Source organism: Mycteria americana, chromosome 2 (assembly GCF_035582795.1).
Source record: "Mycteria americana isolate JAX WOST 10 ecotype Jacksonville Zoo and Gardens chromosome 2, USCA_MyAme_1.0, whole genome shotgun sequence".
Taxonomy (NCBI): domain Eukaryota; kingdom Metazoa; phylum Chordata; class Aves; order Ciconiiformes; family Ciconiidae; genus Mycteria; species Mycteria americana.
In genome coordinates this window covers 72,962,649-72,989,238 of record NC_134366.1, presented here as the reverse complement: position 1 = coordinate 72,989,238, position 26,590 = coordinate 72,962,649, and positions in this window count along the sequence as shown.

The window sequence follows — 26,590 nt, the reverse complement described above, 5'->3', positions numbered from 1 at the left end:
TTCTACACACATACATACAGAAATCTAAACCCCAGATATGAAAAATAATAACGATGTAGACATATCAAAACTTACTTAGTGGACATAAAGAACTACTCTATGCCAAGATGGCTAGTGAGAAACCATACCTATGAAAAAATGCTAACTTTCATCTAGATTAGGAAGCTGTTATAAAGAAATACTGCCTAATTTGTAATGTACACTGACTTCTTTTGTTTTGCCAAAGAAAGCTGCTTTGGCTAAGGCTTCAGTCTTGCTGGAGAAACCAGCCTGAAGGAGCATGGCTGTGAGATGGCTTATCCTCACTGCCAGCTCGCTCTCGTGATCGTTGTCCCACTGCTCTCTCACAGCAGGATGCACCGGTGTTGGAGTCTAATCTTCAACAATGCCTCAGCTGCAGGCACCTATCCGTTGATAAGTGGGTTTTAGAAAGCCATTATTTTAGGTAATGTTTTCAGTAATCCTGGACATTAACTCTCTGGCTAGTCTGACCTCTCTGTGCTTGGTGAAGGCATAATTTCAACCCCTATTTCTTTTCCAGGCATACAATGACACATTTCTGAATCTGTATCCCCTTAATGTAGGATGAGACAGGGGAAGAGAGAAGCCAAGAGGATGTCCACTGCCTCTTACATGTTACAAAGTACAGGTCCTCACAAGGACAAGTAACAAGGCTTAAATGTGCTCCAGGGCATCTCTTAACCTCCATTTTAAATTCAGCCTTCTCCACTGCCTGGGGAATGGCTGAGGGAAAGCCCGGAGGTGGAAGGTATGTGAAAGTTGAGCACAATTTTTTTTCCCCTGTGAAAGAAGGCAGAAGCTGTGTGCAGTTGTTATTGTTCCTCTGCGCTTGAGTTACACCTCCCGTTTTCTCACCCCCCAGGGACTGCCTTAACAGCCTTCTGTGCAAAAGAGTCTTTACAGCAAGCATCACCCCCTCCAGCCGAGTGCTGTAGAGGAAAACCACCCTCCAGAGGCTGAGAGGCTGCTCCCGTATCCTCTGATGAGCGGATTTGCTGGCATGGTTAAGCAGGTGAGATGGATGAAGGACCAACACTGGGAAAATAGTTTGGCTTTTTGTGGGCTACCAGATCTGGGATGAGAGCTCTCTGTCCGTCATTATTATAGCTACTTTGAAAACACCTCCCTGCCTTTCTTTAAAATGGAGCATATCCAATTTGGAATCAGATAGGTATGTGGGAAAAAAATGCAGTTACACTTTTTATTATTAATAAGAATGTATCTCTTTTATATTTTCCTCAGGTTCAGTATGGGCGCAGAATAGGCCCTTAACCCTTGCATCCACAGAGGAAAGCGTAGGATCTTGTTTTCTCCAAGGAAAGAAGGTGAAGCCAGAGCTTAATGCCACTGTTTAGCAAGGCGAACTGTACCACCAGTCCAGATGTGCTTCGAGACTCTGAAAAACAGCAGCTGACATTGCAGTAATTAAAATACCTCGAAATTAAAGAAGCTCTGCTCTTATTTAGCTGCTCTGCACAAAATCTGGCTTAATGCTGACATGTTTTGCAGCTGAGCAAGGTCTCATATATGGAGATGGAATTCCTCCTGCTCAGAGCTCATTGTAGACTTGGGGCTTCTGTTATTGCATTCATAGACATATTGGCTCCAGGCCTGCTCACAACAGTGGTAAAATGCCCACAGGTTTCATCAGGAGCAGGATCAGACCAACTAAGAGCTAGACAGCTGAAAGCAAAACAACTCACCCTCTTTCCCCCACAAAATCAGCATAGGATATACATGCAAAGTGTCAATAAAAAATACAAAACAATGATTTGTTTCCCACATAAACATTTCATCGCATCCTTTCTGAACACCAATCATTGCGACAGTCCATGACAATATAAATGATGACATGACTGAGGTACTCTAATCCATCCAGCTTGTGTTGCTGTACTTGTCAAGAAAAAAATCCTCCATAAAACCTCTAACCAAAACAAAACTCCACTATCCCACATATGTTACCAATGCTTTCTAAAAATGTCCATTCAACAAGCTAGGCTCCATACCATGACTTCAAATTAAACCATATGTTCATTTATAAAATGAAAAACTTCTGGGTTGAATGAGCCTTGGAGGTGGAAATCATGATTTCCAGCATGATTTTCTCTAGGGGAAACCTTCAGGTAATCTGTATGCCCATGATACAAGTGACTGGACACCTACGATACTGTACCGTGAATGCTGGCTTCCTCATAAAGGTCCTCTGTTTTGCAAAGAAGGGCTCAGTATGCAGACCGACGGCTTGATTTTTTTCCATTTTGACATTCGTTAAAAACAAGCTACGACATAATCAGTCTCAGAAACTTTGTGGGAATTGTGTGGAAAATCTCTGGCATTCCCAGCCTGCAGCTAACACCTTTCACCAAGGTCCAGACTAACCCTGCCTGTGAGGGGAGATGGTGGAAAGTGGTGCTTTGTGGTAAAGGAACCAAACAAAATTTCACTCAGCTTAAAGACAAAACTTTCATTATATTCAGCTCTTTAATAAACAGTAATAATAAAACTGATGCAGAATTACAAGGCGGGTAAATCAACTAACAGATCGTACTAAATCGTACTTCAAGGTCCATACAAGTTAAGGGAGGAACATTTCTCCTTCTGCCACCTTGATTTCAGTGAGATTCGAACTGGGGCCAGACCCATGAAGCAACCAAGGTTCTCCTGGCATGGAGGCCAGCACAAAGTTTGGCTAGCCTGGGGGAAGAGGTGGTAAGAGAGGGTAGGTCAGACAATGTGAATGGTGGGAGTATGCAGTGCATGGCTGTCCTGAGGAGGTTGACCCCTCTTTGTTACCCTTCTCCCAGGCCCTCTAGCCCCTCATATCCCCAACATGGGATCTATTGACACCACACCACACCACCACCACTCCCCTCACCCCCAACTCATAACACGGGGCGAGCTCTGAAAAGACAAACAAGGTGTCAGAGAACAAAGGTAGAAGGACATTGAGGCCAAGTAGCGCTGAGCAGACCTGGGCTGGACTTCACATGGTGGCACAACAGCAGCACCACAGACACTCAGATAGCACTGATATTTAGGTTTGGCCTCACTTGCTGTTGCCTGCAGTTAGATTCATAACACAGCAGTGATACGAAGATAACACATACCCCGGCTGAAGGAGAGAGCAAAATGAGCAAAATGTAGAGAGCCCTCTACAGCATAAGCAGGAAAACAACCACGCACACTTTCTATCTACCTGGCATCTTACAAAGGTTATTCTAGGCACTTTGGGGCCAACTTTAGCAGTGATAATAAATTCCTTTTTCATGACAACTGCTCCCCACTTCATAGCCCAATGTGATACCCTTACAGAGTATTATCTGTGATGTTCTAACAAAACCGAATTGCATGTCATTGCTATACGCTACAAAAATGCAAAATATCATCACCTTCACGCTTTTTACTTCTAACAAGCCAGTCACTGAGATGGCAAATGCTGTGGGACGGGAACGTCCTTGTAGCACACCCTCTGCATTTGGTATGACTGTGGCTGGCAGAGTGTTGGACTTTTTTCTTGCTTAGCTGAAACTTTGTACTGCCTCTGAATTTCCTTAGCCTCAGGGCTGCTCTAATTTCCAGCTGGCTGCCCATGACCTCAGAGGCCTGTTCTTGTTGGGTTTTGCTGGAGACAGCACATCCACACCCTGTACTTCAGACTGAGAGCTTGGGTGGCTTAGGAATTAAGATAACAGCACTGTAATGTACATAGATTACTCAGCCTCGATAAAAAATAGGGTGATCGTGTTTCTATACCACAAGGATAAAATGCCGAACATTGGTGAAAAGCAGACGCTTTGCTGCTGCAGCCCTTAGGCTGGATAGCTAGGCAGGGAGCAGGAGAAGCATGGCTAGCGCCGAACGCCAGCCTCCATGAGTTGTTTACTCGCTGACTGAGGCCAGAGCATGGCGGTAGGAAGCAGGTTTGTTTTTTAACATCAGGATGTGCTCCCCTGGCAAGGCCGCCTGACCCCTCGGCGGGGTGAAGTTTCCTCAGCCTGCGTCACGTGGCTCCGCAGGTTCACCGGGGACCGCGGCTGACTCACCGTCTGGGAATTTGGAGTAGGCACGGCCTTTGTGAAAAAGCGGTGCTAAAAACTTGCTGTGCAAGATAAACAAGGAAAACACTCTCCTTGGCACACAAGCGGTTCAGATGTTGACCATTGTGTTCTCCTGGAGTTAATCATCACAGGCGCGGCTCCCCTTTGCAGCGGGAGGCGAGCTGCGGCCGCGCTCGCTCAGAGCGAAGGAAGCAGGTGCAGCAACAGCTCATTGTTAGGACGGTGTTTTGAAAATTGGGAAACTTGATATATTTTTTTCCTCCCCTTGGGGATGCAGGGGCGAAGCTGGGCAATGCCGGTGCAGGTGGCACGGCCGGAGGTGAGGAGGGCAGGGGCGAGCGTGTGTGGCCGCCTCACCTAGAGACCTCATGTTTTCCCTTGCACCTGTGTTTTTCCTCACTGCCTTGGAGGCTGACCTTGATTCGTGTTGGAGGAACAGGCCCTCTGCCCAGCCTGGTCACCCATGTCTGCCAGCTTGGGGCCACCACCAGGGTGATTAGCCCTTACTTTAATTACAGGCTCACCAGCTGGGGCATATCCTGAAAGTTACCTGTAGGAGATAAGCAGACAGAAAGTCTGGCAGGCTCCCTGGGCAGTAAGCCAGCCGCAGGGAAGGTGCTCTGAGCTCTCCTCCTTCCAGAGGCTGCGTGTGTGCATCTACCAGCAGGTAGATCCGGGCACGCTGACGTTGGGGCACCTTCACCAGGGAGACAGACTTCTTGCTTCATTTCTCCTCCTTCTCCCGCTCCATTCCTCAGTCCTTTCACATAACGCAGTTAATTACAGTCAGCCTATTAGGCCTCAGCTTCTTTGCTGCTTTTTGCAGCACTGACTGTGCGAGGGGGCTTGTCAACAGGAGACCTTACACTGCTCTTGAGCCCGGTCTGCAGATGCTGAAGGTGATGATAATGTGATAGCTGCTCTTTGGCCTACCTGAAACAGGCATGTTTGCATTTCATCCTCATTTCCAAGGGACAGATGGGTGTGCTATGTTAATTCTTGCTGCTTTGGCTAACCTAGCTGGCAGTGGGTTAGGGAAGTCACAGGGAACTGAACTCCTCACACAAGGATGAAAGGGCAGGACCGATATGTACGTTGATGACATTGGTAACCCATTCTGATCCTGTTCTGTGGTTGTAGGAAGGGCTTCATTTCCCAAAGCTCCTCTTCTCACACTTCTCTGGAATAGCAATGTTTTAAGGAGGGAAAAGAACACAACAGCAAGATAGCTTTTCAGTCTTTTACGGATTTTTAGCTCTTACCTAAATGATTTGCTACTAAGCCTTCTTTGTCCTTGCTTCCTTGCCAAGATAATAAAGGGTGTGCATGTATACACACACACATATATTGGTATTACAGGGATTTCTGGAAAACTTAGCATGTGTAACCACAGGAAAAAAGGTATATATTAACTTTGAAAGCTTTTGGGGTTGGGATTGTAAAAATACTTTATTTGGACGGTAAGTCCTTCAGGAAACTCTCCTCACAGTATGTCAAAAAAGGCAAAGATAGGAAGAAAGCATTAATTTTGACCCAAATCCTTTACATAAGGCTTTAATCTCTGTGACTATACAGAAGTGAGGGATAGCGCACTGCCTTCGAAAATAAGAGAATAAACGGCAGAGATGAAAGTGGTAAGTGATAAGATTGATACACAACTATGAGATGAACATCATTGTTCAACAATGGCTGCTAATGTAATACTACCTTCTCAAAAAAACCTGCATGAAATAGTGCTGTAGGATTTTTCTGTTGTCTTTAATGGAAGAAGATGTGGAACTTTTTCTGCTTAATTTCTTGCTGTACTGGCCCAGATATCGGTACTCTAACCTCTTTTCTGAGAGTCTGTCTAACTGCAAGATCTTCAGAGACCTTTAGGTGGTCCCTGACGTGAATGGTAAAGGTGACCTCCTACATATCTACCATACCTTCAGGTGTCCTGTCTGTTGAGTAATTCAGACAGCCTTATAAAGGATTTGGAAATCAAGGCAAAAGCTTGTCATGTGAAACACTAAACCCTGTTATGCATAACAGCCTTGCAGGTTGCAAAGCTTAAGTGTTACAGCCTTGTAAGAAGCTCTACAGTACTTCACGTGTTAATGCAAAAGAGGTGGAGGAATGAAGGTAATTAGTTCAGTTAAAATATTTTTTTCCATTTGTTATTTATTAAGACATTTCAGGGATGTAATTTCTCTAGATACAACAAATGCTAGATGCTATACAAAACCCAAATGCTCTGTAGGTTCTTCTGTCCATTTTGAATATGGAGCCATCTAGAAGACCTAGAGTTGGACTAAGATCCTCGCTGTAGCAGGGGCAGCAAAACCATGGAGCACAGAAACACAGAATATGACAGTATTTCATGTGGTTAAATGCAACATGAGAACAGGTAGATTTTCTGTTAGATGGCAAATGCTCAGAGCTGCCAAGTGCCAGCGTCTTCAGCCAATTTAGCAACACTGTGGATGCTTAAAGCCCCTCAGGATTTGGCCCTTTGCAACCCATTATTTTTGTACTTTTTTTGTGCAGTGTGAAGGTCATTAGCTTCATTTTCCAGTAGTGGATTTTCCTTCTCCCAGCCCACGTTGACTGAAGTGTCTACATTTAGACAAAGTCAAAGTCTCAGGTGAGGCTTCACTGAAACAAGTTAAACTAACCTTTTGTTTTCAATGCATAGCTATTTAAGCAAATGGAATTTTATTGGAAAATGTCCCAAAGTCAATTAAAAAGATGGTGAACATTTGTAGCTGGTTAGGATCACTAGGCAGGCTTTTAAAAGTAAAGTTTGTTTGGAGGTAGAGAAGGCTGAAGAGTCTAATCCTTGGGATTTGCCTTTTTAGGTGCAAATCAAAGCTTGAAGCTGGTGAGATAGAACTTGTGTTTAAAGATACCTGTTAACCTTAAAATAGATTTCTTCTGCTTTCCTGCTATTTTTTCATCTGAGGTTCTGCAGCCTGGAGTAAGAGAAGTAGGCTGCCTTTTTTTGTAATGGAGCTCTGCAGTTGTTCTTTCCTTCTTCTTTGATAGAAATTGCACAACCTTCTGAAGGAAATTTTATTCTTATATTTTGATAAAGAAACATCTCAAGAAGCTGTGCTTATAACAAAGAAGGGAGTAGGGTGTTAATGTAGATCTGATGAAGATCTAGCAGATTTGGCAGTTGTAGATCTGCAAAAATTGGTGGAGAAAACATTTATCCAAGGATGAAAATCAAGATTTCTTTCTCCAGAAGATTCACAGAGGTTCAGATGCAAGTTTCTAGTTTCAGTCCTTCTCAATTTAAAAATAGTAACAAAAAGCTAGGTGAGCTTATCTGGTATGTCCTATACACTGGAAGAAGAAAAAAATCTAGATATTTCCAACTGTGTATATTGCAGCATTCTGCTACATTTTTATTATGGAAATAATAAGAAAATACAACTGTAGTAAAATAATAAAAAAACTCCAGACCAACACCCAATACAGCATGATGTTATCCAAGTACAGTTAAGGGACAGGACGAGTCCTTAGCCATCCTTAGCTCCTCCTTAGCTCTGTCTGTGCCCTGAGCAGAAATACTGTGCCTCTGCTGGGACTGGAGTTACAGAGGTCCATCAGCTGATCGGGTAATTAAACAGAGAAGTTGGTACTGAGATGACTGATGGGCCTCCTTCAGTAGATGCTCCAGCACTGGCTGTTGCAGCCTGTTCCTGGAGTGTTTCCCACCTTGACTGGGAGAGGACCCATGACTGCCTATGCTCTCTGCCCTTTCCCTGGGAGAGAAAATCTGTTCAAAACTATCTAAGTGACAGTTAGTTTAACCTTGTGCACTTGAGAAAGGATCAGATAAAAGTATCTAATTTCACAGCAAGCTAATCTCCTTTTATTCTTGGTAAGCTTACCAGGATATTCCTTTAATATTCAAAAATTAAAAATCTTCTTGTCAAATAACATCCTTAAAGCTAGCTCTTCTATACCTTGCTTATTGATGACATAATTTCCTTCATTAAAAAAAAACCCAAACCCCCAAAAACTGTCCCATTGTAGTTTTCTGAATGAATATACTTTAAATATGGTTGCTGTAATTGCATGTGCAGTTTTTAAAAAACAATCTGCCCTTTGGATTGTGTTGTTCCTGGTTTTACTGCATCATTACAAAGACTGTAATTTTCTAAATGCCTTCAGCTGCTGTACTGGTGTTGTTACTTATAGATTTTTTTTTTCTATTTTGTGTGTGTATTTTGGTTTACAGCATATTAACTGAACACTCAAAAGAACTAGTAGTAGGAATATTTCACATCAGCTTTCCAAAGCAAAGAGCTGTCAATAGGAAAAAATAATACACGGTGCGCATTGACAAACCATCCATGGATCCATTTATAAACCTTAGCAGGGAAACCAAGTCTGTAAACTCAAGATCAAGTCCTGAGACAAAGACAGGATGTAAATTCCTGCTTGGTACTTGTTTCGGATGAGCTCAATCAGATTGTTGCTAAGGCATTTCCTTCAGAAAAGATATGGGGAGTTGTGCAATTACCTAGGACACTTCAGTTTAAAGTGGTACTGACCACAACTGTTACTGTGTACATTATGAAATATTTGCCTGGGTGAAATTCAGCGCGAGTCAAAAGCTAAATTCTTAGTCCATACTTGTTCTTCATCAGTTTGCTAACAGCTCAGGGAATTTAGAGTTGTCCTTTAACTTTGAAAACATATTCAGAGACATATATTTTCTCGCATCCTTCCTTAAGCAGTCCAAGTTATTTCAGCTGGACTATTTCCAGGTAAGTCACCCCAAATACTGCTTAAGGACTAGAAAATCTGTCCCTCAGTGAACTTAGCTGAAAAATCAGAAAGTTAATTTTAAAAATATCAGAATGCTTTGTCATTCTTCTCCTGACATTTATTTTTCCTGCTTTATCGAATTTGGCTAGAGCCATTCACCGCAGTCAACCTAGAGTATTCACTTTTTTGATAATTCAACTATTTTGCATACTCCCCCTCAAAATACCAGCTACCAAAATGGAAAAGAAATGCCCACTTCCACTCATGAATTATACATGTGCAGTGGAGCAGTACTATCTCACTATTTCTCAAAATGGGTGTGTGAGTCTTGAAGTAGACACTGAAGAAGGGTGAAGGAGAAAGCACCCATCTGTGCTGCAGAGTATGGCACTGCATCCGTTACGTCTGCATTACTGTCTCCTGAATAAAAAAAGTTTGGGCTGAAGGCTAGTCTAGAGCTGTCTTCTGGTAGTCTTGGTTTTGGATAGCGAGTGACTATATTACACTGAACACACACTGATATTTTTAATTGTCTCTATTATGAAGTCTTCTTACCATTATAGAGCTGTCTTTTTGGCTGTATGATGAAACATGATAGCGGCATTCTACTGGGGGGGTTGCTTGTAAAGCCCCAGATGTACAGATGTAGGTTTTCTTCATTGTGCTTTTTGCTACTTCATCTCCACAGTGCATTGCACAGAACACTCAGCTTTTTTAAAAAGTGTAATACAACTACGGCTATAGGGAAGGAACGTAGATGTAAATTAAATGTTAATCACACAGAAATGATTACAATTTGATAATATACAAAATGAATCCATCTCCCTTGAAATTAAGTCAAAATTATTTAAAATCTCAATATGCAATCACAATCAAAACAACTTTATCAAATGATATTTTAATTTAAATTGTTTAAATGGAATGCTTTAGTGTATTCAACTGGCAGATAGGCATAGTCCCAGTACTTGTATAATAAGATACTTCAGTTAGATAGCAATTAACTTTTTAAATTCAGTAAGTATTACAAATTGTCAATTGCTTTCTGAGAAAAAGTGTCTAGAGAGGAGATCAGGTACTTCTGGCTGAGTATAAGAAAAATGTACTGGTATTAACTAATCCTGGAAGATTTTCTATATTCAAAGTGTGATAAAGCTAATGCTTTTAAATGTTAGTGATAGACTATTGCTCCCTATTATTTTTATAATAGTATTTAAATTCCATACTGAATTGTGGCTAAATTCTGGGTATAGTTTAGGCTGAATAAGTTGTCTGCAAGCTGTTATATGAGTAGAAAATTGGCTCCTTTTGATTTACAGTCCAAAAGGGAACCAAAAGCAAAGGCATACAATTAAAAAAAACCTCTCAGAGCTGTTGAACAAGGATTTTTAGAAGTAGCTTGAGAGCGCTAGGAAAGTGCCATCAGCCTTAAGGTACATTTATGGTCCTAAATCCCTTTGTGTCCTTTGAAGATCTCGGCTTTGGTACCCTTTTGGAGTAGGACGTGTTGCAAACGGGAGAACAGATAGAGACTTGCAGTAGAAGAACTTCTCACAGGGCTGATACAAAGGGCTATTAAAGATAACAGAGATTCCCACAAATTTCCGTGGGCTTCTTCTCTGACATGTACAGAGTCCCTTCTGTTTCTGCACTCACAGTGCCTGGGAATGGGTTACGTTATGTGAATTTAAACCTATGTGCTACCCCCATTTTGCAGAACTGTCAGCCTGAGTCCTAGCTGATAGCTGGTAGCACGTGAAAGGGGATAATCCATTATCAAAAACCAACGCCAAAGCAGCTGTTAGATGCTTGTGGGTAGAAACAGGGAGAGTGTGACTGTGTGGGATTTGTTTCCTTAGAAATCCAAGAGAAAACTCGGGTGTGTTGACTGATGTGAACAGTTCCAAAATATAGCTAATTTGTTACGTGCTGTGACTTGTGGGTCCCCATCAGCCGTGAGATGTGAAGGTCACCGGCTCAAAGAGGTTGGCTTCTCTCCTCGGTGTCTGCTTGGTTGCTCAAAGTACTGAGTCTTTATCTCCCCCACCTTGTAATTAGCATTCCTGCACACACTGAAGCTGGCCGCCTGGAGAAAATCTTATGTATCTCATTATTCATTAATCTGATAAGCAATGGAATAAGTGTTCTCACTTGCATAACACCGTTGAGCTGGCAAACTGAAAACAGACACTACCCCTTCGTATATAAGGACTGGGAAGGAGTAGTCCGTCGGGGAGGCGTAACGAGCAGGCCAGTATCAGACCAGAGGCAGGGGGAGGCTGTGGAGCAAGGGGAGCAGGCGAATGCTGCAGGCAGGCTGGGGGGTGGCAAAGAGGAGCGGTGCGAAGGAGGAACCAGAATAAGAGCGGGCTGGCATGCAGTCAGCAGCGTAAGCCACGCTGAAGGGCAGAGCACTGCGTAGGCAGGTGGTATACAATAAGGAAAACCCATATACTGAAAGAGGGCAGATGAAAGGAGAAAAGATCCAGCCTCCAGGATTCACGTGGCTTGCCAATAGTTGTCCATAAAAGTGTGTGAAGCAAGCGTGGCTAAGGGTTTGTTTCAGTTCTGCAAGGAATCCCAGTAACGTAAAGTAGAATATCAGGCATTTTGCTCCCTTCTTTCTCTGTATATCTTGAATATTTATGCAAGCTCCTGAATAGAGTGCAAACAAAACGTTGGATGGTTAGCATATTTTTGGAGCAAACATTCCTTTTAGAAGCAGGGGACAAAGGTCAGTGCTGCCTATGGAAGTAAAAAAAAACCTGATGGGAAAACTGTTTTTTTAAAATACATTATATATATAATTATTTACGCATAAAGTATTATAAACAATAGGTCACAAGTCAGATAAAGGCAGGCTAATCTCACCAGTTTCTTTTTTTAACTTCTTCAAAATTTCACATGGAAGACATTAACCTGATGGAACAATGAGGAAGAACAGAGGCGAAAAAGCAAAAAGAAATAATTATGTCTGAGTGTGTGCCATTTCAAGTACTAATTTTTTTTTCATGAGAGAAACATCTACTTTCTGATCATCAGGGAAACAATTGGGTGATTTTCCTGTGAAAGCATAATTTTCATATTTTCAGGAAGAAAGGACATGAGTATGCCAAAAGGCTGAGAATGGGTTTATTGTTTACTGTAAGTAACTTTCTAAAACCAGTAGCTGTCCGTTTTATTTTTAATACCATTTGAACTTACATATAATGTCAATTATATATAAATGGAGTGAGGTGAGGATCCATGTGAGTATTCATCCACGTGGCGGTATAAAAGAAGAAATTATTTCCTTTCAAAAATTGTAAAGGTGGACTTCTCTGTGGTGTCACCGCCTGAGAAGTAGGAATGGATATCAGCTGACTTCACACTTATCTGAGCAACGTGGGTGTCCAAATACCCTTTTGGGGCTCAATTTCAAGGCCTAGTTGGGCCACACTCTTTGGAGGAGCTGATGGCAAAACAGATCATACGTACCAATTTTCAGTCATTCCAGGATAAACTGTCTTTCTGTTTGGGTCCTGAAGCGACCTGCTTTTAATGAAACGGTTTTACACTACACCTGCCTTCTAAATGCCACACTGCTCAAGTACAGCATTTCTGAATTCTTGCTGAGTACTGTTCAGAGCGATAGGACTTCGGGAATGAAAATAGAGGTGTTTTTAGCGCGTGTCTGGGTCTTAGAAATGTAAGCATACACATTCCTTGAGGAAGGATTTGGCTGCTATTTTTTTAGGGTGTGAGATACTTACTCTAATTCCTACCTTCCAGTTACCCCCCCAAAAGATGACAAGTGTTTTCAGGATGATTTTTCTTATGGGCTACTTTAAGAATTCCTTTACCTGTTGTGTTTTTTTGTTTGTTTGTTTTAAATTAAAAAGTCGTCTTATAAAAAGCAAGGGGAAAAACGCTGTCTGGACAAGGAAAAGCTTCCTCTGATGGCAGAGCTATCCTGTCTTTCAAATTTTTATTGCGTGCGGCATTGTATTATGCCATCAGTAACCTTGCTGACAATAGCACGGCTTCGTTCTCCACGATGACTGTAATTCAGCTCCTTGGTGAAAGCACTCCTTGACAACACTTGCTGCCATAGTACGACAAGATGAGAAGCGTTACTAAACTCTTTCAACAAATCTCATGCTACTCCTCTTTATCTTCACCTGTGGAAAAGCTGCCTGCTGTTACGGAGTGGATGGACATTTCACTTTGTTTAGTGATCACTATTCTTACCCCAGCGAGTCCTCCAGTACCCTCTTAGCTTGTAATGGGAATACTGAGTAATAGATGGGGAGCTGCAGTAATTTTTATAAACGTGCTGTGTAAACAAGTGAGATGATAGGAAATGTAGCCCCACTGAGGCCCTGCCTTGTGAAAGGAAACTCTCTTGCTCGCTCGCTTGCCTTCGTTTTTTTGGCATATAGAGATTCAATCAGATGAGCTGTTGAGTTAAAGGTCAAAATGGAACTCTTTCCCACCCTTTTTCATTTTTCCAAGTCAAATATTTTATTGGCTCTAGTACAGTGAAAAGAGGGGGAAAAAAAGGGACAATATATCCTGAATAAACTAGGGGTCATCCCTTTTGTTTTTAAATAACTGTGAAACCTTTCCAGCATTTTTAGTTTTACCTTTTTTTAAAATAAATCGGTCGAATTAATTCACATATTTTAATTGTATCTGAATTTACACTGTTTACGTGACAGAGGCAGCCAGGACTGACTTGACTTTGGAGAAGGGTAAGGCAAATTTTGCACTGACTTATGCACCTTACAATTCCATTGAAACCAATATATGTGCATATCTGCAGAACACAGTCTAGTCAATCACTATGTGCTTTCTTTGAACAAATGCATGCATACATGCATGCATTTTTAATCCTTTGAAGGTTTTTCTTTCAAGGCCTCGCTTAATTTCAAGTTACAGCAAGTCTATCCTATTTCAGTATATTTATTATCATGCCACCCCAGTCTGCACAAAATGTGTGGGGTCAATACCATCAGGAGATTGAGTCTGCCTAGGTGCTGGAGATGAAAGGTCATGAACAAAATGTTATTCCTGATAAATGAAATCTGCTCCTGCTCCTTCCATTTCTCTGCAAAAGGCTACGAGTCCTTTAGAGCTGTGTGTGCAGACTGGTAGAGTTAGAGGCCACCTGCTGTGTAAATGATAAGGAGAAATGAATGAATTTAATACTGACAGCTCGTTAATCCATTACCTGGCAGCCACTGCACTGAGGCCTGATCACAATTTACAAGAACTCATGTATGGTTGCCTGAAGCCTTATTTAGCAATATCTGTGCAATCTATGAATGAATCCAACCTAGAGTCATATATAATAATCATAATGGGATTTGCTGGCAGATATTAGCTCTTTCCCTCTGATAACCCAAGGAAAGGTTTTTCCCTTTATTCTTTCCAACATGGTAACTATTATTAAATTTAATTCGTGGCAGAAAAGTAATACTTTTTCTTGTTCTAACAATTGAAACATATAATATAGTTGGAGTGGACAATCCCTTGGTATTTATGGATTACACTTAATTGCAAGCAGTAGAACTAGTGGAGACAGCTAATCAGTTTTTCTTATTTTTTAATATTGTTTGTATTGTTAACTACAAGGTGGTTTATAGGTAGATAAAATTTTTCTATATGCACCTGCAGTTATTTTACATCCATTTGTCATTAAAACTTTTTCGGCTGAATCCCGAGGCATTTACTTACTGCATGGGGCCTGCACACTTAAGTCACATGAACAAACAATACATATTACTCAACTAGAGGAAGGGTGCAAGATTCAGATCCCAAATTTTGACCAAATCTCTACGTGCACCAAATTCCCAAAGATGACAGATGGAGAGAACAGACTTACTGGGGACCTGGGCTGCTTTGTTGGTGCTCCCAGCTGACGGTCACAGCCCAGCTCTGGCGGGGAAGCCATGCAGCCATTAGGATGGTGCATGGCTAATAAGCCTCTTCCACAGTGCCATGCTGAGGTTAGCCATAAGACAGGAATGGTCAGCCTGTGACTCTGGCCGCCTGTGGCTCTTGAGCCCTTGCAGTGTAGCTCCCGTGACAGAGCTGCATCACTTCACCAGCAAAGGGGCTGTGCTAGCCCAGAGCCTCCTGGCTAACGCTGATCTCTAGGCATTAGAGGAAGGTATGCGCAGGACCTGTCTCCCTGTTGCACCCCCTGGGACCCAGTGCTGGTGGAGCAGAGGAACACCTGTAGGCCAGTGTCACCGCTTGTCTTCCTGGTGGCAGACGTGTGGCTTGTTTCTGCAGGTACTTGGCTATCCTGACCTCCGGTAGAGCCAGGAAGGATGCCCATTCCTGTAGACTGCATGCTTGCTTTTTGGATTCAAAAGTGCCCATCTCTCTCCACCCTTTCCACAGCAGCACCAGGTACAGAGCACAGGCTTTTAGATGCTGCATGAGGAATCACTTGACAAAAACTCCTGAGAAGCTGTCTGAGCCATCTACTTCATCCAGAGCCACCACTTTCATTACACAGGGTCCTGGCTGTCACAATGCTGAAGTACCTGCCCCAGGGAACTGCCAGTATCTTTGAATTTCAAACATCTGGCATGTGGCATTGCTTCTCTGAATCACACGCTCCCACAGACCCATAATTTTATATGTCTTAAAAGAAAGGCAGAAAGATAGGTCACATATAACGGAAATAAATAAATTTGGGTTGGGGACTTCATGATGAAAACACATCTTTTGGTAAATCATTTTAAAACACACTCACTTCAATACAAATCATGAAAACCAGAGCCCTTTGGGGTCATAAAATGGATGCGAATAGACAGTTTGTTGTTGTGTTTTTTCCCCTCCACACCTGAATAATCTAAAATGCTCTTTTGCTTGAAAGTGTGAGTCACAAAGACTTCCTACCACTGCAAACACCGTTAAGAACAGGTCAGATTGACCCTGTGCAATTCAGTGTTGTGAGGGGTTTTGAAAGGAAAAAAAGGTACAAGTACCAGATGCCTGGAGCTCATTTTGCATTGCTAAGTTGTTATGTCTCTGTCTCTGCTGCTTACTGCCTGCTGAGTGAGAATAACAGTATTGTTTCATGAGTACTTACGTGCAAAGTGCCTTTAAAACCCTCTCTGCTCTTCCTCTCCGTGCCAAAACTGAGATAAACATTTACCTTTTTACAAATCATAGAAATAAGGAATCAACCCCCTGCCTCTATCCCCGTCACATGACACTTGGTATGAGAGGGTACAGAGCTCCACTAGCCGAAGATTGCTTAGGAAAATGTCCATGTAATAGCCCACGGAGTCTTGCAACGTCCTTTTTCCTTTGGTTGTGTACCAGCAGCAGGCACCTACCTTCTGTGGCCGGCAGGGAGTTTTGGTACCATGTAGCCAGCAAGCAGGAAAATAAAAGTTTGTAGTGTGTAACCAGTAACTGCTCATGGCACAGTAGTCCGGCACCTGTAAAATGCCTCTTGAAAGTGACTTCTACCCACGCCCACTTTTCTCTCATCTTTTCCTTGGACTATGTGTCGACTGTCAAAAGACAGAAACCAGGAACAAGGGGAAAAAGCCGCAGAATATACTTTTCCTTCCATCTCATTGCATGGAAGAATGACTCAGATTGCACGTAAGGAGAAGCCTGGGGATGATGGGGAGAAGGACCTGTTGGACAGCCAAGGGACAGCCTCCCCCTGTGAGGCATCTCTCTTTCAAACTTCCCAGTTAATAATTAACTGTTCCACTTTGGCTGCAGCCTCTCTTTACCTAACTTTGTCCATCTTTCCTCAGCAGGCAGGAGCAGTCATATTAATAGATGCTGGAACCAGAAATGCAATATTCAGTAATTGTATGGAATACATAATTTTACTTCATTGGCCAAGGGCCAGGCCAGGATAACTTCCAGCAGCAAAGGACATGTGAAATGTCACTGATGGATTTTGTGATGATGAAAACGAGCGAGAAGTGTTCTCAGAACAGGGCCTTCCTGTGGCCCCTGTGAAGGGTGTGCACCAGCCATGGCTTCCTGGTAGGAGGTCTTTTAATCCCCACAACAGACATTTCAAAACCTGCTGTCAACTCCAGCTAGAAGGCATGAACATGTGATTTTTATTTGAAAATATTCCTTGAGACGAGCAAGGGGGAATAAAGTAAAACAAATTATTAACTTGCAGGGAAGCATCACTGAAGTTGTCATTTTTTCTACTGTAATATTCATGTCAATCATTGTTTTCTTTTCAGCTTCACGTAGTCCCATTAGGCAATGTGTGGTCAACAAAAAGAATATCATTTCAGCACCAAGGGCTTTTCCTGTGATTATCCAAGTCCTATTAATAATGCCTAAGGAACAGGTTCAGTATTGGGTATTACTGCTGTAATATATGTGCATGCTTGGGGCATACATTTGAAATTCCCCGTTCTGTATTAGCTCTTGTATTACTCAAGGTACAGCTAGATGAAATAAGTAAGGCTTGATAGCGGTTTAACTCAATGGTCTATCTACAGCATGTTTTCAGGTAATTTGGCAGTATTGTATTGAATAACTGAGTATTAACAGACTTTTCTCCCAATATTACTCCTTCAATACTGTCCAAACACACATGACATAAGATTTCAAGGAGCTGAAATGGTTATAACCATAGAGTCCACTTGAACAGCTATAGCTTAAACACATAATGCCAGCCTAAATTGCATAATCTCTTAATTTCACTGATGTTATATTCATCTAACAAAATGGGGCTCAAAAATAACTGAAGCAGTCTCTAGCTTATCTGTTTTTTTCCCAGTTCTGCCCATTCCTGTTTATCCCTGACACTGGTGTCTTCTGTTGCAGTGATGATCTCAGAGAGTCACTCTGTAAGGATACCTCTGAGGAGCTGGAACAGTCGTCGTCTTGTTAATTACTCTTCTCTTGATTTTTATCCCCTTTTGTTTCACTGGCATTCATAGAAGGGCTGAAGCAGAGAGGGCAAAAGGTCAAGAAAAAGGAAGCACTGCTGGGAGAGAAGATGTTACAATAGCCTGAGTGTATGGGGAAAAAAATGGGGAGGAGTAGTTCATAACAGGGTCTCTGTTCCTGTGAAGCCCATGCAGAGAGCTGTTTAGCAGCTCAGTATGCTATATGCACCTGGGCTAATGTATACAGCATGTGTATATGTATATATATGTATATTTCATATAGATACTTTCTATATTTCATATAGATATTTTCTGTCCTCATTTATATTCTGTCTTTGGCATTGTTTGATAGCAAAGCACATGATGGAGAGTAGAGGAAGAAGAATTTACATTGCTCTCCAATCTGAGTACTTGATTTGCAGCTGTTTTTGTGGGACCTCTATGCGAATAGTGGAAGGACATGTAGACGCAGTAGAAAAGCTGATTTCAGTTTGGTTTTCCTAAGCTGCTATATATGCACTGCAGAAATGCTGGGTACTCAAGCAGAAGTCTTAATCACATGAACATTTTTTTTTGTTTTCCCAGTTACCTATTTGAAATTACTGTTGCACAGCTCAGTATTGTCAATAGTATAGCTGTGCAGGCACAAAGCTGGAGCTCCTTAATGCTGTTCCACATCCTAGCAATAACTCCGGCTATTAAGGATCCCACTATCAGAGCTGTGTGCGTAAAAATCCAAGTGTAGTATGTCTTACACTGTATTGTAAAAACCTGCACCTGGGATCAGTATAGAAGCAAGCAATGCGCTTGAAGTAAAAATGACATTTTTAAATTTGACATTCATGAAAATGTTTCCATCAATTAGGCTCACGAGCCATGCCTAACATTTCTAAAATGACTGTTAAAATCACAGTCACATTGAGACCAATGCCTGAGTCTGTGCTAACTCCAGTGAGGCCAAGATTTCATTCCTTGACATAAGCAAGTTTGGCTATCTACATCCCGAACGCAGCTGTATGAGTTATCACGGCAGTCCCAGCATATTTTCAAGTGTTGGATCTGAAGGTTGCTCTGTCCTGAGGTAAATGGGTATTTCTACCATCTCTAGAAGAATAGCAAAAGCCTCTGAAACCTTTGAACGTCATTGTGGAAATGTCCTGTGTTGTCACACTAATGCTTCTCCTTGATTTGAGAGTGACAGCAGAGAGGTGAAGCAACACAATAAAGGGAAGTGAAAATGAATATACCTATTCCTTGCACAACGTTTGAAAGACTGAAAGCATTCACTGTGGATGACAGTTGTGTTATTTCATCTAACGCTTAACCAAATCATCTGTATCTGTACATCTCATATTTGCACTTGTAGTTTATCCTAGGTACTGTAGACCTTTTTCCACATTTTCTAGTTAAAAAAACATTTTCAAGGAGCCAACAGTGTCAGGCATAATTAGTGCACTATGATTCCTGTATTACCGTTACCAGACAGAACCCAAAAGACTTGTGTGCTGTTACTGGATGTGCTAAGCAGCTTTAAAACATGCTCACTCCTGTGCTGCATAACTAAACTGCTTGAGATGTACTGCATCATTTGCAGCTTCATACTGTCCACTGTAGGCCAGAAAAACAGTTAGTTCTCATTTGGCTCTCTTGTGATATTTCCAAGGGATATTTCTGGCACATAAGAGAAGAGGCACGTGCATATGACATAGTGCACTTGACATGAACGTGCAAGACAAATACTTCAAAGTGAGACCTCTGCCAGAACTCTGATAAATCATGCCTGCCTGCTAAAGAGCAGGATATGTGGCTGAATGTCAGGGTACTTTCTCCCTGGAAACGATATTGCAGTAAGCAATAGTCATAGTTCCTGCTGAAATCTGGAATCAGCTGGAATCAGTGTAGTGCCTTTGGAGGTTTCCTTGCTGTTCTGGGAAATTATCAGCTTAAAGGGGGGGAAAAGGTGCAGATGAAATGCCAGAGGAGTTTTGAGTCTGAATATTGTAAGGACTTCTATCTTCCTCTTTTTCCTTTTCCACACACTTGGCTTTTCTCTCTGTTTTCTGTACCAGACTATTATTCTCTCTGTGCCCCAAGATATGACTGGGCATACTGGGAGTTCAGTACAGTCCCAAGGTAAATCCCTGACATGGTTCCACTAACGCTTGCTTTACAGCCACAAGTGTTTCTCTTTTTTTTCTTTCCTAATTTGGCCCAGAAGAGGCTTGGTAGCATATCTACCTCTCCATTTTTAACTCATCATATGAGCTGTCACCAGCAAGTACCTGACAGCCTTGCAGCACAGTGTCAGATTTTCTTGAACACATTGCATACATCTGAATATAGCCCAAGAATTCTCCCATGCCAATTGGAGGACTTTGGAAACAACATGGACTTGTGCTAATGCACACACGTGAAAAGGTACACATTACAAATATGTGGCCCTCTGAATTTCTTTGGCTAGATACATAGCCTGGTTCTCATATCACTCACAGTGCCATCAAAGTCACCCTCCCAATGAGCAATTATTAGAGACATTCACATTTAACCAAGGTTTCTTTCTTTGTACCATTCTTGAACATTTGTTCCAACTCAATCAAGTGCTCAGGTGATATTCTCTGTAGAAATGTCTATAAATATACAAAATCCCAAATCCTTCAGTGAAGCTTCAATGTTGCTGGTTTGTAGTATGTCTTGAAAGATTTGATAGAAAGAATTATATAACATTGCTGCAAAAGAGCAAAGGCCTGGATTTGTGAGATGGAAAGATTTTATTGAAAATAAAGTAACTTAAGTCAAATGACAGGATGTTATTGGAGAGAAGAAACAAATGCATTTTAAACTTCACACAAATATATTCCTGATCTATATATACATCCTTGTATAAAATCGCTCTAAGTCTAGTGTCTCTAGGAAAATTTTCACTTGGAATGAAGTACGAAGTGCCTGGATATGTTAGTCAATCTGCAGAGAATCAGTACTTTATACAAAAAGAAATTATCATGGCAGTTTCATCTCCTTATTATTGCTGTAGTTACATGGCATTTTTATATCAGTGATGGTGTGATACTGCAAAGTGCAAATGCAGTGAAGGCAGAGTAGCCCAGCCAATATTTAAAACAGGACTTCTGTCTGAAGAAACTTGTTCGTGAGCAGCTGATGAAAGAGATTTTTACAGGGATGTTGACAAAGTTTGGCATGTAGCTTTGTGACCAGGAGGTCCCTACTAGTCCTTTATTCCTGTGTTATGCACATTGCAGACAAAGAGGAGTAAAACAATCTGGAGGAACGAGTGGTGCTATCCAATTCCTCAATTCTTATCTATAAAGTAGACATCAAAGTAAGTATAAAATTTATTATATTATACAGTATTGCACAGTGAAGTACAAAATTTAAGACTCTCTTAATGTATTTCTTCCATTTCCATAACACACTCACCCCTTGCTTCTCAGCATGTACTTTTAAGAACAGAGTGCAATTAATTTTGCTTCGTATAGGTTACTACACTTGTGCTTAAAATGACTTAAGCATATGAACGAATCATGACCTTTCCACAATGGAGCCAATGGCATAAAGACAAGCGCTATCGATTAATTCAGTAGCGAGGGAGAAGGAAAGGGAGGAAAAACTGTTTTCTGTTCATTCCATGTAATTGACATATTTGCCCGTGCTCCCATATTTTTAAAACCTTTTGAAGCTGGTTCTAAAGTGCCTGCAGCATACATCACTGAGCAGCAATACAATACTCTTTAGTAAAGCAAACACAACCTACAGAAGATTGGACTGAACCTAAAAACACCCCTTCTGTTGGAATGCAAGGTGGATAATGGCCACAACAGATATGGTAGTTACGCTCATAAACTAGGCAATGACATATAACTTCTATGTGATGTAGCAATAAGTACAATACTCAGCACTTCCCTAAAAAATACAAGAAACATTTGATGCCCACTTTCTTTTTTTTTTTTTTTTGCTTCTGTCCTATCTTGTAGATACAGTTTTGTACCTCTTTTTTTCATCCAGTAAATCCGTTTGCGATTATAGTAATCTGTGTTGTTGTGCAGTAATAATAGTCTTGCTGACTCTCAGACCTGACTTAAGGGAGAGGCAACAAAGGCCCAGCACCTTAGGCTCAGTAAGATAAGGGGCTGTTGAGAATAAAAGCAACTTTTCCTTAGAAAATCAAGTGCTGTTGAATTGAGAGTATTTCCCAGAGTACTGTTAATTGCCTTCTAGACAATATGGGAAAGACTCCACATGAGACACTGGGTACAATTTTGGTGCTCCGTGATGAGGAAAGATGTACTGAAATAAAAGAGGAATAAATGTAGAAAAAGAGCTGATAGAATGAATAGAGCAATAGTTAGAAAGCCTAACCTGCTTGGCTTGTTTTGGCCTAGCAAAATGAGAGCTAAGCGAAGACAGGTAGTGGTGGCACAAAAATAAGTAAATACTTACTGCCTATGAATGAATTTGGAGTTGAAACTGAAAACAAAAGTCCCATCCAAGAAACGAAGTTCTAGAGCAGAATCTTACTACCACAAATATGGGCAAAAATTGTAACTTGTGTTAAACTAAATTTGATCAGTTTTGATGGGAATGCCTTGCTTTTCACAGAATGTATAAATCTTATTAACAGTGTGATCAGTGAAAGGATTCATTTCAGAACGTGACCACTGTAGACAGAGGATCCATTTTCCTTAGTGGTCAGCTGCGTTCAATGCAATGACAAATTGAACTGTCACTTCACCATCTCTAAAAAGGGGCTGTATTCCATGGCCTCATGTTTTAGTTTTTCATATGTTCTCTTAGTTGAAAAGCAGACAGTGGCATCCTTATGGATCTCCATTCTGTAGGGAAAATCGGAGTATTAAACAATCACTTTTGCAGTGAAATGGGAATATTCGATGTCATTTCCCATGTTCAAACTACAATGGCTCTGTAACTTTGCACAATTCATTACTGTTGTAAATAGAAGAAAGAAACTATAAATTAGTCCTTCCCTGTGATGTCCTCATAATACTTATAAGTACTATAGACATACAATAAAAGCGATTAAAAAGGCCTCCAAATTGACAAAACTGGAAGCACTTGCAAAGTAAATGCTATTTAGTTCTGCTCTTTCTCTTTTCCAAAGGAGATCCCCCAGGCCAGCTATCAGTCCTACTATAACTGGAAGTCATGTGTGTGTGCTGAAATATTTACAGATATGCGCATTATTAAATATTCAAATACTGCACACATGTAGGTATGAGTTGGGCAAGTTTTAACTGGGAGGGAGGGACAGAAAATGCAAGCTTACCCAAGTAACAAAATTATATGGAGTAAGTGTTGGAGTCAGCAAAGCTGCTTTTGCAAACACTTCCCATGGTCAGGGTAGCATTTACTACTGAGGGAAGTATTGCATGCTCCATTACTGCAGGACAGTCAAGCACTTCGGTATGCACCTGTATCCCACGCTAAGCCCATCTTCATCTGCATCTGAACTCTTGCTCCTTCTCTTCTTTCAGTTGCCAATCTTACCAGATAAAGTTATCTTCTCTTGTAAAAACTAGTTTCCAAAGAGAGCTTGGCTCCCTATCCGTTTGGTTCAGATAGCAGTTTAGGAAGAGGAAGGCACAAGTTGTCACTGCAAGTCAGTCAACAGAGGGGCTTGTGTGTGTGTCCCTTGTTAGCCTCCAAATCGGTTAGGTTCTCTGGAGTGGTGTGCCTTTTTCATTAAAATATTTCAGCACAATTGATTTTAGGCTATATTAAAGGAGGCTAAAAATTAGCCTCCTTAATTTTCACTAAACATATTTGCATTTTATGCAGATTTTGTGTGGATGCTTGTACACACACAGCTGCAATTACAAACAAAAACCACAGTTGGGACATTACTACCTTTTTCATAAATGGAGAAAACAAACCCAGTCAGGCTCTGTTTGTGCCAGCTGTCAAATACCAAATCATTCATGAACTTGGTCAAATTTAGGTCTCCGTTGCAATCAGGGTCAGTAATCTGTTGAAGAACATTATTTCCTTGATCTTACTTCCCTTAAAAAAAAATTACTATAACTATCTTTTTATTTTAAAATGGACCAGCTTCCCTCTTCTATTTTTTTTTTTTTCTAATGTGCCTGTCTAACTTCGGTAAGTTGTGACTTTTCAGTGCTCTTCTGACATAACCTGTGGACTGTTTTGAAAGCCTGTTGCCAGTAGCTGCTCCGGTTATGACACACTGAGGAAGAGAACAGTTTTTTTCAGATTGCAAGAACACTTCAGCCGACTCTTCGACATGTTTCAGCTGTGTGAATTATCAGGTTAAAGAAGCACCCGTGTAGAACATGGCACCAGCACAGTCCTGACAGATACAGACTGCTATTTTATTTTTGGAAAATCAGTGTAGGGCTATTGTGGCTGGCTTGCTGACAGACATCATGTGTTGCTATTCCAACAGAGAAATGTTAACTATAAAATCAACTGACCTGAGGGTTTGGAATTATACTTAAATTTTTAATAAGTTGTCAAAAGCCCACTTTACAGTGTTCATTTAATATTGGACTGAGCAGCCCCACTGAGCACTTACCCACTGGAAACGCCAGCAAGGGGAAGGGTGGCAGGGCTGCAAACCTCTATGAAAAAGATTTCTGCTCTCTGTTTTATTCTGTGCCATTTTGAGTGGCCAGGTGTATCTGCCCCAGATGGTCACACTGGATTGTGATATGGATTTCCCATCCATGCCCTCCCTTAGGTATTCAGCTCCTTTCAGCGTACTTGCGTGATGCAGCCACTGGTTACCATACCATAACCTCAGTGGTATGGCTGCCTTTCCTTCTATCTCTTCCCTCTCATTTCTCCATGGATCTTTCCTGCCCCCCGAACACCAATTGCTTTGAACAGCACCATTTCATCCCTCCCCTCAGTGAGGCTTGCAGTGCATCTTGCACGAGTCTGAATGCAGCATCATGGCCCATATAGGTTTCTCGCTCCACGGACAAGGGGATTGTGGCTTGCACCTCTTCAGCAAGAAGAAAATGAGTGCAGTCTGCTTTTTATATATCAGTTCTCTGTAAAGAGTTAAAGAACGTGTGTGCCAGGAAAGACTAGTTATGATTGCATCATTATTGTAGGACTACTGCACTTGTTATCCTTGTGTGCTATAAGTGGCTTCCTTCGTACACTTCATGCTTTCACAAAGGGCCCTGTCCTAAGCAGGTAATGTATGGCACTTAACCATATGGCAAGGCGCAGAACAAGTCTCATCTAAGCAGAGTTCTGGGTCGTTAAAACAGAATATCCTTGTTTCACAGACTTCTGTCCTGCAAACAGTCTGAAGTGCCTATACATGTGGCCTCTGTGAAGAAAAATGACACCAGCCCTCTTCTATTTACTGATGCTGAGGGGATGGGGTGGGCGGGTTAGGCAGGGAAACAACCAGGAGTAAATGAAGAAATAAAAGAAGTTACAGCGATGTGGTATGTTTCCATTAAAATGTTTATAGGAGCCAAGCCATCCTTGTAAAAACAGGCAATGAGGTGGAAGGTGAGCCAGATAATCAATTGCTCTAACCACCATCTGATGTCTGTGTTGAAAGCCCAAAAGTGAAGGTTATGGATTGTGAGGGATTTCTGGCCATAGCTCGCTCGCTGCCACAACATGCGTCTTGGCTATGCCCTTCTACTCTGGTTTCCCACAAAGGAGGCAAAGCCACCAGAGCTGTTATACTTTTAACAGCACCTTGTTAAAAGCCCCAGTAAAAGCAGTGATAAGTTCTTCAAAGAGGAAGATGGTGGAGATGTAGGGAATGTAAAATGACACACAAGTATTGATGCTTCTGTCCTCTCTACAAATACACCTGCGAGAACCACATCGTGATGTTTGCCACGCTTTGTGTGGTTTTTTTCCCCAGGAACGATGGCTGCTATCAAAATTGACTTCTCTGTTCAGTCTAACAAGCAGTTCTAATTCAACATGCTCAGTCCAAGGATTACTGTTCAATGTGGGACCCAAATGATGGCAACACTGAGCAAAGTGACCAAGCACCTTCAGAATCTGTAGTTGAAAACTCTACTTGCCCTGCACACTTTTCTCTCTAAAGGGCCGTGTTGCAAAAAATATTCCAATTCTTTAGACTCTGCTCTCTGTCTTCCATACATAGGTAGTGATGGTTTTATGCAGTTACATATTATCAATATAAAGATTGATTATTTTCATTAGTGCTGCTGTGAAGTGCTGAAGTCATGCAACAGTTCTATGATAAAATATTTTATTACTAAAGCAGAAATCATGGAATCAATAGCAGAAACATCCCAAACTATCGTTAACTCTTTTATAAAATATATAACAATGTGTTGTGTAATTATTTTCTTCCATAGTATCTTTAAACTTTTTATTGCCTTCATCAGCCGTTGTCTTTGAGTCTTTTATGTGGGAAGATGTTTTCTCTGAGGCAGCAGACTTTGCGCAACTGATGCCAGCACTCACCAGTATTAAACATTAATTTTAAAGCAGCCATTGACACTTAATAACTAAAAAGCCTTTTATATGTCTAATATTGAGATAAGGCTACACTTGCCAGATGTGCTGGAGCCAAAGTTGGGCAGTGACCCCTCAGCCCTATAGACATTACTAGGGGCGTCACGAAGCCTGGACGCTGTAAACAAGGGATTTCTACTGGTCAGGATTTACCTTAACAGAAAACCTACCCTGAAGCATGAACAGACCAGGCCAGTCTTAGACAGCAACCTGACAGTATTGTTCTTTGTTTTGAATAAGCAACATTCCCTGCCAGAGGAAGAGCTAAATCTTGCTGTTTGGTTATTATATTATAGCTCTGTCTGTCTGTCTGCCTACCTATCATCTAGCTGTCTATTAATCAAAATGAGCTTTCTA